Source organism: Drosophila elegans, unplaced genomic scaffold (assembly GCF_018152505.1).
Source record: "Drosophila elegans isolate 14027-0461.03 unplaced genomic scaffold, ASM1815250v1 contig_814, whole genome shotgun sequence".
Classification (NCBI taxonomy): Eukaryota; Metazoa; Arthropoda; class Insecta; order Diptera; family Drosophilidae; genus Drosophila; species Drosophila elegans.
This window is the reverse complement of record NW_024546167.1, coordinates 7,064,462-7,079,214: the sequence shown is the minus strand read 5'-3', so window position 1 is coordinate 7,079,214 and position 14,753 is coordinate 7,064,462. Positions and strand designations below refer to the sequence as shown.

General features: G+C 37.6%; 1 protein-coding gene across 5 annotated transcripts in view; it reads left to right on the top strand.

The window, feature by feature from the left end:
* The first annotated feature begins 3,808 nt into the window (after nt 1–3,808).
* LOC108138176 (slowpoke-binding protein) overlaps nt 3,809–14,753 on the top strand; it is a 38,542-nt gene continuing 27,597 nt past the window's right edge. The window contains exons 1-2 of one of the 5 annotated variants that reach the window (XM_017260276.2): nt 3,827–3,886; nt 4,085–4,464. The gene's annotated coding sequence lies outside the window, so the exon portion shown is untranslated. Of the gene's footprint in view, nt 4,465–14,753 lie in introns of all 5 variants that reach the window. The other 4 variants (XM_017260274.2, XM_017260277.2, XM_017260278.2 and 1 more) reach the window with 4 other exon arrangements.

Below are 14,753 nucleotides of genomic sequence, written 5' to 3'. Positions count from 1 at the left end.
ATTGGTCATGTGGATGAGGTATGGGTTTGGATAACGCAAGCTAACGCCAATATAATGCAATCTTAAGTACCTGACTCTGAGGGGTTGTGACTACGGTCGAAGGCTGAATACAATTGATTAAGATTTGGGGGAAGTACCTTTCTGTGATACTAACCCTTACCCACTAGATCTATTTCATTAATAATCCTTATTTGCTTCATTTGACTTCATTCATTGAATTCCTTGTGATTTTAAATGTAAGTTTAAAATATATTGATGCATATTTAAAGAACATATTTGATAGAAATCAGTAAAAATATATAAAATTAATGTTTATTTCGACGAATTTATGCATAAAGTTTTTAAGCTAATGTATAATTTAAATGATGAATATATTGCTTTGACTGAGATATTTAAAGTACATGACTCATAAATATTGGGCATATAAACGTTCAATATATTCTTTAGCACGATTTAACAATTTTTTCCATTTATTCCTTTATCCCTCTCCTTATTTAATTTTTTAAACTGCTTTATACCTAAAATTTCAATCACGAAATGCATACCTCAAAATAATGTGTAGAACGTTTTAAATTTTTAATTTTATTCAGTTTTTGGCTTTATAATATTTTTAAGGAAAACAAAATGCTTAAAATATATTTATTTAATTTTCTTGAAAGGCTGGTTCTTTATCTATTTTTTTAACAATAAGAATTGATTATTTGCTCAATGACATAAATATAACACTTTACTACGCAGTTCAAGTAAATGTTATAAATATCACAATCAGGTGTCATTTCGCATGAAATGGTTTAAAAAAAAATCAAAAAAAAATTATTTGAAATTATATTTCTACCCCAATTACCCCACGTATTGCTTTCGATTCCATAAACTTCCATTTCAATAAAGATAACAAAGTTCAACAATTAAACATTTGTTGACTATTCGTCATTCACAGCAGCGTTTGGATATCGCTCAATACGACAGCGCTTGTCATCAGCTTCGGTAATTTGTTAAGAATTATAATCATAATTGAATGGGTTTGTTTATTTAGCGACCAGTGGCAGAGATAACATTAGTAACAGGTAAACAAATTCAAATCCATTTTGAGTGCAACTGCCGACTTGTTCCTAGCAAAAAAAAGTAAACTTTTTATTTAATCAATTGACTTAAGAATATTTTTGAAGGAATTAACTAGGCTGTTACTTCGAAAAGAGGTACTCATATGACATGTGGCCTGTGTGCATTAAGTACTGAAAGAAAATTCTATTGAATAGCATAATAAAACAATAGGTTCGTAAAACCATTCATTTGTTTACCTAAATATTTATTTTCTTGCAGATGATAATAAACTTTCAAATGCACGGTGGAATAGGTAAACATGAATCCAATATAATCCAATTCTATTTGCACTTTAAATGATATTATGATTTGAAGGAATATAGATAAGGTACGCAGAAGTGTAAAATAGAATAAAAATTTAACAAAGAACACATCGTGTAATACTTATAAATGTATCTTAAAGTACTACTACCAGATTACCGCGGAGCGACTGCAGTTCACCTTCAGCTCGTTTATACTGAATTGGATTTGGGGGAGGGCCACCTTTATTTTGCTGTTGGCCACAACGTCATCGCTGCCAGTAGATTATTTTGGCCTTAGCAAATTGTACGGCGATAAGCGAGGGAGCAGCTCCAAGTGGCTGTAATAAATTTCAGGTGCCCAGGGGGACGTCGAATGGCACGTGCCGAATGAAACACATCGGAAGACGCGGGCTCTTCTGTGGCATCTGGGGTGTGACTTTCCCGAGCGGAGAAGGATGTGGCTGCCAATTCAGCCAGCTGCAAGCATTAATCCCCCTCGGCTTTTTTTTCTTTATCGCAGCGAGTCCTTGGCGGAATGCAACGAACCCTCATGAAAAGCTCTCGCGATGGGCCAAAGTCGCGCGTTAAAAGCGCAATTAGGATTATCCTGTGAGTGTGCTTAGCAGGAGCAACACGCGGACGAACTGGGACAGCTAAGTCAGCTGAGCGGGCTCAGCTTTTGACCCAATTTCGGACGTCATAAGTCTAGCGACGGACACTACAAAGAAGAGCCTAAGGAGGCTTTACACTGAGAAATGTAATCAACTTAAAGTAATTAAGAATTATTAAGTAATTATTTGCTCACAAACATATAAACAAAAAAAATTGAAGTTAATTAACAGAAAAGTTAAGAACAATTACGTAATTGCGACTTTATGTAGACTTCCTTGTAGAACTGTTTTTTATTGCTTTGGTATACCAAAAAAAAAACAAACTGATATACGGAAAAAAATCCAGTTGATGACATATTTATTCATGAATATTTACAAGTCCATGTTCTGATACGCTGAAGACATAAGTTTAATTTTTAAAACAAGGCCTGAATTTATTTTGATAGCCCTAATTTCTATTAAACTATGTAAGTTCGTTTTTTTCTCAGTTGTTGTGCTTTTTTCTCTGTATAGAATAAAGAGGCCGAAGATGACAGCAAAGACTTTTCACTTTTCTCTGACGCTCGCCGACTGCTGGCGGCACATAAAAATTCAATTAAAGTCGGCGGCGGCTGGCCAAAGGACATAAACAGAAGGCGAGTGTGCCGTCATAAATTCCACGCCGATAACGCGGCGTATGCGCAATGTCATGCAATTTGTTTTGAGTTACTAGTTGCGAGGTGAGCGCTAGCAATCATCGTCAGGCGAGTATTTACAATGTTTGCCGTGTCTCTCAGATAGCATCATCGCATCCACCGCTGCCCTCGCTTGCTGCCACTGATAATTCAGTGATGGCGTTGTACCACCCACCAGCCTTTGGCCAACCCCTTCCACCCAACAACCACCCACTCTCGAAGACATTGTTGACCTATATTTGGGCATCAATGAAACGCGAACGAAGCGAACGGGGGAAACAACAAAGGCAGCGCATTTTCAATGCTATTGAGTAAGTTGAGTAAAAGCTCCCAGTAGCCGCTTAGCTGGAGAAAAGCTATTGCCATCACTCTTTTCCCTCGGTGCTCAGCCGAAGCTTTGGGACTGGAAGAGAAAGCTGCTATCCTCTCTCAATCTTAAACAATTTATTCGAATAGATAACGTTATACCGTGATGCGGGAAACTTAAAATTCGTGGAAGCAAAACAAACTATAAAAAATATTTTGCTTGCTACTTTGTTATTAAAATTTGGAATTAGCTAAATAAAATACTTTTGTCCTCAAATTATTTATAGTTTTATATTATATTATGCAAAATCTACTCCTTATGTCATTCTCTTTATAAACTATTTTTAATCTTAACTTAAGTTGTTGGACATATTAATAATAATATATAGTAATAAATTATTTAAAGTAATATGGAACTATGTACTAACTGCCCTGTTGCGTTTAATTTATTTAATTTTAACAAATGATGTTCGTACACACTTCCCTGAGAACAATTATCTAAAAACAATCTTTCAATCAATTGAAAAGTTTTGAATTCCTTGATAAATATTTTATAACTAAAGTACTTGCAAATGAAAAAATAAAAATGTGACAATTGTGATGTGTTTAAGAAACAGCTGATTGGAGTGCAAAGGCTATCTAGAAGTTACTGGTGAAAGTAGAAACCTGGAAGGGGGTAATCAGCTGTACTTGTCCAGAGCTGGTGCGGAACAAGTGACAGTGGAACAGGCGATGCCACCGAAATGGGGAAAAAGGGTGTCAATGGAAGTCCACAAATGGAACTTAATAGATACACTCTCCCTCTCTGGATTTTCCACTCTCTTCGAGGAGGAAATGAAGGCGGCAAGCGGCTGGCAGCTTTTTAATCCAGTTCGAGTCAGCCAGCGGAGTGGACGTCTCCAGTTTTCAGTGTGTTTTTCTCGAAATTCTCTCGCGCGTGGAGTATTGAACGGTAATCCTCAGTTTTTAAATTTACAAAATATAATATCTAATTCGGAAAAATAGTTCAGAGGTTCAATTAAGCAAAATTTGATTACATTTTCTGTTCGCATTCGGCTGCCATAAGAAATGACATAAATTATTTAAGGCATTTATTTTGATTCAGTTTGCTTGTGCTTTTGTTTGTCGGTTGGTTGTCCCACAAAAACAGAAATTGTTTGCCCTCCAGGAGGAACAAAAACAACTACGAGCGGAGAACAGAGAGACCCGATGGACACCGAAAAAACCGAATAGCAAACATACCGAAGACACAAGACACCGAGCACCAAAAACACCGAAAATCAGTCGCGTGAGAGCATCGCATCTGACCGCAACGCATCGCATCTTTCAGATTCATCCGCATCTGTAAGATACATCCGCATCTTTGAAATACATTCGCGAGTGCAAGTTTCAGCGGCAATATGTCAATTAACGAAATCCCTATCTAAGACCATCAATAAATCAGATATTTGTCTACCGGTGAATAGCCACGCAGGGCATTGAAATAAAATAGTCAAGCTGAAAGCTCTTCTCACCTTTTCCTGGTTACAGGTGAGTTCTGTGAACTTAAAGTGGGGGATGGTGCTGGCCCTTTATGACCTATTTGGAAAGTGAAGGGCTTTAAATGCAATTATTCGGCAACCACAATGGATTTTGTATGTGTACAAAATGTAATTGGGAATTTTTCTGAAATAAATTGACTCTGATTTTTGTTTTACAAGCTTTGGTTGAAGCTGTGATGACATGGAGAATGATGGTCAGAAAATGTTGTTAAAAAATGGAGCATCTGGTTATTTAAAATTATTTTTCTTCTTATCAACTACATGTATTTTATTGAAAATTTTATTTGAAGTATTTCTACCATTAACTGATATGTATTTTAGTTTATTCAAAAATATTCGAATTTATACTGTATTGCAACTAAATTATTAATTTTCTGCGCACAAAGTTTCCTCTACTTCGCAGAAATTGTAATGAACATCTGTCGAGACCTATTCCAAGAGTTTCCATTAGTTCTCTTGTTCAATTTCAGATGAAAGCATGAAGTCTTAACCATCTGGGAGTTCAACAACTTTCTCTTAAAACTTTTCTCAACTTTGTTTCAATTGCGATTGCAATTTGCCAGCGATTCAGTGAGATTTTCCTTTTGTTCACCATCTAACTGCATGCGGGATTATGAATGCATATTACGCATACGCCCCATCTGCCAAAGGCAAGTGCATTAGGAGATGATTATTGCTTACGTTCAATGGAGCATCCATTGTAATTCCGTTTCCCATTTCCCCACTCGGTAATTGCAGCGCCAACTGCACGAATTATTCCTAATGAGACAGTTAAAACGCAATCCTGATGCTGGAGTCCTGTACCCATTTACCCATCTACCCCTGCTTATTTTTTGGTAAAGAGAACTCTTGAGGAACGCGCTCGGGTTGCTTTGAATGTCGCTGCGATTCTTTCTCCATCTCAATTGGAATGCATTGCGCCCAAGGACATCTGCAGCAGCAGAAGTGGAGGAAAATGGGCTTTCTGGGTAGTTGAAAAGCAGGCCTTTTGCCTTAGCGGTACATTACTCAGCTTACGGCCGGATTATAGCCGTAAACCATTCGGAAGTTTACGAGGGGCTGGGAAATACTGAGCGAGCAGACAGCTAATGTCCGTCCCTCCACAGTTTACGAGAGAAAACCAGAGAAAAGGCAGAAGGATTTCCCAAAATAGACACTTTCCTTATTTTTTTAACTTTCTCCCACTTGAGAGTAGGAAAACCAAAAATAGAAGCAGTAAAAGTGACACTGACAGGAAATTTAATTCGGTAACCGCCTTGAATTTACTCGAGCCTTTAAGTAACAGTTTTATTGAGGGTCACGAAATACCAAATTTTCTTAAATTTTCCATACACAAAGTGTGCCATTAAATGAGAAAATAAAGCTTATCAAATAATACGATTTTTATAAACCAATTTCTCTACTATATTTTTGATTTCCCCTTTGCGTGTCGATGTCCGTCAGAAAGTCATTGCGATATTGTTGACACTATAAAGTTTCACATAACACAACAATATTTTTTCCCACTGCATGTCGATGTCCTTTATGAACCTAAGAAAAAACGGTTGTTTTGTGAGTATTTATCGCTTAACGTTTCCCCCAATTTATTGTGTTTGTGCAAACATTTTTATTTGATTCCGACCTTTGCTTTCATCGTCTCCTTTCTCCCAATTGCTGATTTGATTTTCATGTTAATTTTGATTGCTGCACTGGATCGATATTTTGCGGGCAAAGATAACATTTAAGTGCGCCCAAGTGTCGCCTACAATATTTCCGAAATTTATGCTAATTATGCAAACGCCTCTACTCAAACAGCAAAGGCTGCGTATGCGTAATATTTTTGGCCACATTTGGCTTTGTTTGACAAAGACAACAAAGGTCGTGGAGTGTGGGAATAATGGGCATAAAGATTTCCTTGGCAGCGGTTCCAAAAATAGAAAATTGAGCACATGGATTCAGTTGATGGAAAAAGGCAACGATTCGGTAAGGAATCTGAGCAGTTCTTTTGGGGAAATCTTGTTTCCCAGGAGCTTGATTTACTCAAGTCAGACAATAAACCATCTTAACCAAACCTAACCCCTCTGAATTTTCCTTTAACGTTTGCGTATCGACAAGATCTTATATATCTTCGCTGATTTATGCGCTGTATTGTACACAGAGTGTTTATTTTGAGCCCTTTTTTGGAGGGCCAGAGAATTAGTTCATCCTGCCATGTTCGCCACGCCCCATCACTCACCCCGCCCCTCTGGACAGGGATTGTTTTGTGTGTTGCTTTCAATTTGTTTGTTTATTTCACTTTTCGAAAAAGGTCAAAGTTGGCAACATTTTGCTTCGCATTCGCTTTTGGGCTTTCGCCCATGTGTGTTTGTGTGGATGAGGGGGCGTTGGCGGTGGGCGTGGCTCTCGAAATTTGGTTTATGTGCTTTTCTGACATTCATTAAAAGTCCAGCCAGCGCCAGAAACTTTGAAGAGATTATCGACTGGGGCAGTCATAATATTTATGGGTCCGCTGAAAAGGTCAGGGTTTGACCTTTGCCTACCCCAAAGACAGTGGCCCCATTGTTGTTCCAATTTAACAAATGACAATAACACATGATCTGTGATAAGAAAATTGAAATCAAAGACAGCCCCACAAAGAAAAACAGTGGGGAAGTATTTTCCAGGGCGGGTTTGACATTTTACAAATGCCAGCAATAAAATTAACTTAAATAACGTTTATTCTGCGCATCGAATTTCACTAAAGCGGGGGTGGTTAAATCCAAATTGGGTTTGGGGCAGAAAGTCGAGGCAGCCTTGTGATGGTAAATGATTTTGACAAGCAGCGGAAAAGCCGGGGGAGCAAAGGAAAATTTTGGGTGGGGAGTCCATACGGTAAATACTGTGTAGAAAAATTTGGCAAGGCACTTTATTCAGCTCGAAAATATAATTATAAATAAAAATACTTCTTACATCTTATACTCTTAAGTATATATAAGATCTCAAGATCTATTGTTCTTCTAAGCGAAAATTGGTTAAATACAGTTCGCTGTATCAACTGTTATCCTCAATGTTTATCAATATGCAGCTATATATTTTATGGGGTTATTTTTATATCCACTCTCAAGGGTGTTCTATCAAATGCATCATTGGGGAAAGGAACCCATCATGTGGGCTCTTATCGATATGACAGCTTTCCCTGTGCACACCCTCCGTGTGAGTTATTATGACCTCAAGGCGTTGCCCCACCCCCCTTTTTTCACCCCAGTTCGTCATAAATCGTGCAAAATGCAAATTTCTCTTGTGTCAACATATTGACAGCACACGGTAATATAATTCTAATTTATGTGATCCTGAAATCAATTCCAATATGCAACGTCAGCAGAATGGAAAAAAGTGGAGGTAGTAACTCATTTGCATCCCCCTATTGCGGCAACTAATTATAAAGTTTTCCAATGAGTTTTGTTTAAGTTAAGGAAGTTTAATATAACTACAAAGTTTAACTTGTAATTAAGCTTTTAAGTAGGCAACACTTTTATCCTACTCCCTTGCTGTTGAGCTCTGATAAGTAGTCAACTTTATTAAACGATCCAAATAATTAAAGTCCATAAGTACAACGCAGAGACTTCAAGCGTGAACTAAATATGCTTCACCAAATGCACAATTACGAATTCAATTAACAATCAATTTGCATAGCAAACGAGTTGACCCACACAGCGAAGTAAACAATTAAATGTATACATATTTGTGTGTACAAATATGTTTATTTATTTAATTGTATGCCTTGACCACGTACAATCATTTACAAACACACTCAAGCAGAGTAATCTTTTTGCTGGGGGCGGTGGGTGTTGATGGTCTCGGCATGCGAACAACTTCCGCTTCCGCTGCTCCAAACTGAAACACAAATCATATTTCCGCTTTGCATTGGCAGGTCCCAAATAGAAAAAGGCGAGTAGCAGGTAAATGGCACAAATTTGCTGCCAATTGCGACTAATTGCCAGCAGAACATAAATACAAGAACACACATGTGATGTATGTTGTAATTTGAAAATAAAACCTGGCGCTCGCATTTCCAAATGCGCATTTCCGGTTCGCTCGTTTCGCTTTTGCTCGGGGACAATTTCATTTATTCATTAGCCCCATCGGGCCGCTGACCAGGCCAGCTTTCCACGGGGTGAGAGTCCTCATTGTCCCACTTTACCCCATGCAGCAAAAAATACAGAGGGGCGAGGTGTGGCAAGAGGCAAAAAGAAACCTCAGCATGGTGGCAACTTTTCAGGCCGCGTACTGTAGGGGGCAGTGCACAGCAAAAAATTTAAAAAGCCATACCGAAAAACCATTAATAAAATTAGGAGGAGATATATATTTATTTAGTGACCTTAACTTATGTGTACAAGAAATAATATTATGCTGTTCCTCTACATATAATGAGTTTAACCATTTTTTTATTCATAGAAAAATCTTTAAAAAAATGCAGGTTTTTAATTGGATACTTGTAAAGCAACAACCTTTCGTAAAGCTTGATATTTTAATATTTCACGAAAGAGCACTTAATATGTACGCTTCTTGAAATTTAAACAGTTAATCAGTATCTGCATAAAAATTTCTTATTTTCAAGACCAATTTTATCCCTTAGTGTAGCGGTTGTGGGAATGGCTGAGTTTAGCAGGTGCGCCGCACTTTGACGACATTATTACGATGTGCGGTTGCTGTTCCTGTCGCAGTTATTGCTGCTTTTGTTGTTCCTGGCCATGTTGTCCTGTCATTGGCTTAACAGCTAATGGACTCAAATGGCTGTTGCGGTTTCCTTTTTTGGCTATTCTTTTCGTTGCGTCCACTGCTTGCCCCGTTTTCTTGGCCTCCTTCGGTCAACCAACGTTTGTCATTTGTTTTCGGCTTAACTGGGATTCGCAGGCCGGCAATCATAATTAAATCGGTCAACAGTTCGAGGCCAGTTCTCAAAGGATGTATCATTCTTTCGGAAGGGATTCAATCCACTCCTCAATGGGATCATAAAGAAACGGGGAAAGAGTTAGACAAAGAAGACAGAAGAACTCACACAAAGTGAATGCCTAAGAGGCATTCCACATGTGTTCCGTATCCTCAGGTACGATAGCATATGGACCAAAAACCGCAGTTTAGCATGCACATGTACTAGTTCTTCCCATTCAGGTCACACCCAAGTACACAGGGAAAAATAATGCTAAATAAAAGCCAGAAAATCGAGTTATAGAAGTTTAATTGTGTTTACATTTCCGTTCTGTTTAAAGTAGAACAATTATAGTTAATCACAACTTTATATTTAAGGTCCATATTGTTATGTTAACATTTGAAAACATTAAATTCGCACTTTATCTCAGTGTTATGGGGTAGCTGTCTCAATAAGAAAATGTCAAATTGTGGTCGCATGTTATGACCAAAAGACCCGCCCAGTGGGGATATGCAAATGATTTTGTGTGCGAATGCAAGTTTATTGTAATTTCTAGCATAATTACTTATCCAACAGAGATAATGGAAACTGGGACACAGCTTGGGGAGAACTCAAGTCAACGAGGAAGGATACCCATTTGCATAATCCTCAAGTTAGCCGAGTAAGAGAGGACCGGAATTAGCCATGAACTGCACTGGATTAGCAGGTGGTCCTAGTTCGCCTAAACGATTAAAATATTTTCTAGTATATTTTCTCAGAGCCAGTACCTTCTATGCCTTAATTGAGCCTTCAAGATGATCCCCACTTGACATTTACGATACATTTTGTATGCATCAACTCAACTGTTTAATCGATTGTGAATGAGAAGTTTATATAGTTGATAAATAGAAAGTATATCGAAAGCCAATGCTTCACTCCCAAAGGACTTCTCACAGTTGACTAAACTTCTCAGACTCACCTTGATAATAATCAACTTGTCTTCATCGACTCATTGCGAAATCTCAAAACTCACTCGGTTGCTGTTATTCAAAAGTGATAGCCAAAAAGGACTAAAAAACAGAAAATGGCTGTGGTTTTCAAAAAAAAAAAAATTCAGAGGACCGGATATTACCTGCGGACAAGCAAAGCGGCCAAAATGAGTGACAGCTATCGAGCTAGACAAAGAGTAATGGGGGAAATGTAAGAGAAATGTGGGGCAATTGAGGGTAATTTAATTATGCAAACGCTGCGTGAGTCCAACGTAAACGGTCCTTTGCGCATCGTTTGCCAATAGAAAGGACGCAGCCAGGACGAATCATCAATCATTTATGCACAGACGTGTATTTTGCGTGCATGTGTGTCCACTTTGACTCCTTATTAATCGGAACCGTTTTAGACACGCAAATCACTTTCACAGTCAAAAACAAATCAAATTTGGTAATCAATTTGGTGGATACACATGCTAGTTAAAATTTTTGTGTTACAAATAACTAAAAGATTTCTTAACAATAATTTGTCATTGATGTTCCTTAAATCAAATATAAACTATTTAATCAATAAAATCCATCCCGGATAAAAAATTAAGTAGTTTGAACAAGGAAAAATCAATTAATCAGGCAAATGTTAAAATCACGATGCAGTAAAAATATTCTCTTCATTGAAAAGAGAATTCTATATATCCAACAGATAAATATAATAAGAGACAAATACCATAAAAAGCGAAACAGGACGATATAGTGCTTGTGCTGTCATTATGAAGTGATACACACACAGAGCTTTGAGCTCTTAACCCACCAACAAATTAATGCATAATACATACACAAATAGATTTTAATCACATGTCATTTGTAGCCAGTAGTAATTAACTGCTGACATTTAACTCTTTACGTCTCATACGCTGTATAATTGTCTTATGACTGTAGGACCATCTGAATAGTTTTCTATGCTATTTTAAGGTTAATAAAATGTATAATATAAGTACGTAAGCCTTTTATATTAGAAAATATAACGTTTCACTTGCATATTTTATGTCTTTAGTCATTAGGCAATAAAACTCTGGTGGTTTAAATAGTATAAAAATATATTTTTTATTTCTTAAATTTATGCAGCCTTGACATTCTTTCTCAGTCATTAAATCTGTTTTCGTTAGTCAGCTGTAACGTTGATTTGAGCCCATTCCCATCTCATCAGTCATCCGTCAGCAGCCAGCTAACAATTATCTCATAGCCAGTTATAATTCTTCGCTGGCTTCCAGAGCAATTTGTTCGGCTGATTGCCGCGGAAACAAAAGACAACTGACAAGTGCCAACATCTTCTCACTGACATTGTTGGACGAATGTCGCTGCGGTTTTCGACCATTATGGGGATTAATTGAGGCATTGTCTGTGGGTTGGTTGGAATCCTTCGCCATCTGGAACTAAGGGCATATGTCAATGACGTCAGCAATTTATGCCATGATTTTCCGAGGAAAGTGCGCCCACTATGCGTTAATTAACTGCGAGAGAAGAAGGAAATGTGCCAACTGGCAGCCGGAATCGGTTAATTAATCTCTTTACCGGTAGGCAGTGAAACCGAGACCGTTTCAGCGTTTTGGTGGCACATCCGTTTTTCTTGCGAGAATATGTGTGTCAGGGCTGAAAAGTTTTGGGGTTTGAGGGCAGCAAAAGATGTCCTTGGACAACATTCGTATGCAAAAACATTTTCCCAAATGCGAGGCGACAGCAAAGCAAACAGAACCACAACACCGCTGATATCCTTCTTGGCACTATGAACTTATTTCTAGCTTTTTATGGCGGCGCTCCCGCAAGGAACATTTCAATTTTGACAGAAAATAACAGAAGGCGGAAGAAAAAAGTTTCAAGGGTGGTATGTAGGGACTTTTGTTGGTTCCGTAAAATAATAAAAACGTGTGAGCGACTCAAAGAGATTTCTGCTGAATTCAATTTTACTCGGCGCACAAAAAAATAAGATGGCGAAAAAAACAAACAGAACGTCAACAAGAACGTGGCAGCCAACAGGCAACTGCCAGGATTCAGTGCCACCTTTTTTTTTGGGTTGGAGGGATTGTGAGAGGGCGTCTGCAGGGATAACGTTTTCATAAAAATAAATTCGATCAACACTTTTGTTTGTTCAGTCTCGATTCCATGAGCATTGCCTGCGGCTTCCGATTTTCGCATATGAATAATATTTATTTAAAGCTGCACTGGGATAAAATCAAAAATGGAAGTAAATTATTCTTATCAAATTTGAGAGATTGTGCCAATTAAGTGGCATTTGGCATTTTTTTGATTTGGAAAAATATATACAAAAAAAAAAAAATGATTTAAATTATGTAAAGTTCAATAAAAATAAAGCTTTACTGACTCCGACGGTCATTTTAAGCTGATGCATTTTAAAGTATTAAATCAGCATACGATTTATAAAATTTAATTTATATGTTTAAAATCTTTTGTCTGGTTAACCGATATAGAAAACCAATTTAAAAGTATAGTTAGTCTTTGGTCCGAAAATTTAAATTGAGGATACGCAAATAAACCGGGTAAAATTAGAAAATCAATTGTTTTGTTTAAATTTTTTAATTTTATTTTCATTACCAACCAAGGCGACCTTTAGCACTCACAGGTCCCCAGAAACACTTCTTTCGATTGCAATCGCGATTTATGTTGAGTCCCTTCACCTGCAAAGTCCAACTACACAGTAACTATTATGGCTTTGCGGGACTGTCATCGGGGTCGACTTCCTTGCTTCCTTGGCAATTACAAATGTCACCTTCCACATAAACACATTGTTGTGCAATCAAACAGACCGTAAATAACAGTAGCCATCCGAATTTACGAGGCAGACAGTCTGGGTTGGGTTTTTCTGCACTTCCGTTGCAAGTCCGTCTTCGTTCGCTTTTATTACATCCGGTTTGGCAGAGTGAGAGGTGAAAAAGGAAAAGGTCGAACATGGCCATGTCGTCCGGCGAACCCGCATTCACAGATGGTGATTCTTTGTCATTATCGCTGGAACATTAAAAACGCATTTATAGAGGGTGGTCATGTCGATCTGCCCAAACACAAGTCAAAGTCGTAGCGCGATGGGAAAAGCTTTTCTCGCCCGCTCTTTCCTTCCTTTTTCATTTATTTTCCACCCTCTTTTTTTGTCGCTCTTTGGCCTGCAATCAATTTTATTGATTTGAATTCGCATTTGATTGCATTGCAATTCGCTCGAATTTCACTTTCTTTAATTGCATTTTTACCCAATTTAATTTACCAACGTACACTCCCGCTCACACAGATACACTCGCACACCCATAAACAAATAGAAGTATAGATAATTTTGCACGTACTTTACGGGGCGAATAGCCGGCGTCCATTTTCTACGCCGATTTCTGCGGAACTGACCAACAATATAGAGGCCCATAGCCAGATTTGTTTATTCGCTTGCCACATTATCTAGTTTTTCCTTTCTGCCATTTGGTTGCTTTTCTTGGCCATTACCATTGCCATTGCCGTTTGGTTGATCTGCGGAAATGGGAAAATGGAGAGATGAGCCGAAAGAAATGGCTAATGCGAGAGAACTAAATGTAAGGGAAATAGTTCGCACCACATTTGAACTGCATTTAAACGTTCAATAAAATGCCACAAAAAGTTCTCTTTACTTATCAAATTGTTTTATTTTATAGTTTTTGTCTAGTTGGCAGAATATTTTTTTTTGTTGAAAACTCATAAAATTCTTTATATATCAAAATAAAATTGTAAAACTAAAACATTCAATTATAGTTTACATTTTAAATTAATATTTTTGTTATAAATACTAAAAATAAGGAAATACTGATCCTACATTGATAATAAGACTTGTGAGTTTTGCAGTGTAATTTAAAAATTAAAAATGAAAGAGACAGTCATGAATGCAAATTACATAAATAAAACAAATGGCTAAGAAAGCAATTAGCCTCCTAAACTCGGAAACATGTTTTCTAATGTATACCTTTTAGAATAAGTGACTTTAATTACCCCTTCTGATATTCCCATCTCCAGCGTCGTACTAAATTTTGTTCCAATTAAGTTAACTAAAGCCATTCCATTGACACTCAGCCAAACAAAAAGGAAGTAGCACGTAATGGCTTAATTAATATTATTTACGAACAGCTCTCACTGTTCGCCAATGACCTTCTAATTAATGTTTTCGCAAGCGATAATCATAATAGCCTGGAGTGCCACGCCCCACGCTTACCGCCCATTTGCACGCATCAAATTGAGCGACAAGAAATTCTAGGCAAAACTTTTACCGCGACGCCAAATTATGAGTTTACACGCAACAACAAAAAATCTGTGTGCGTGTGGGGCCTTGAAAGTTTTCACTTGGCACCATATTTTCACTTCGCATACACCACCCTTCGAGAAATGGGTGCGGTTTTTAATGCACAG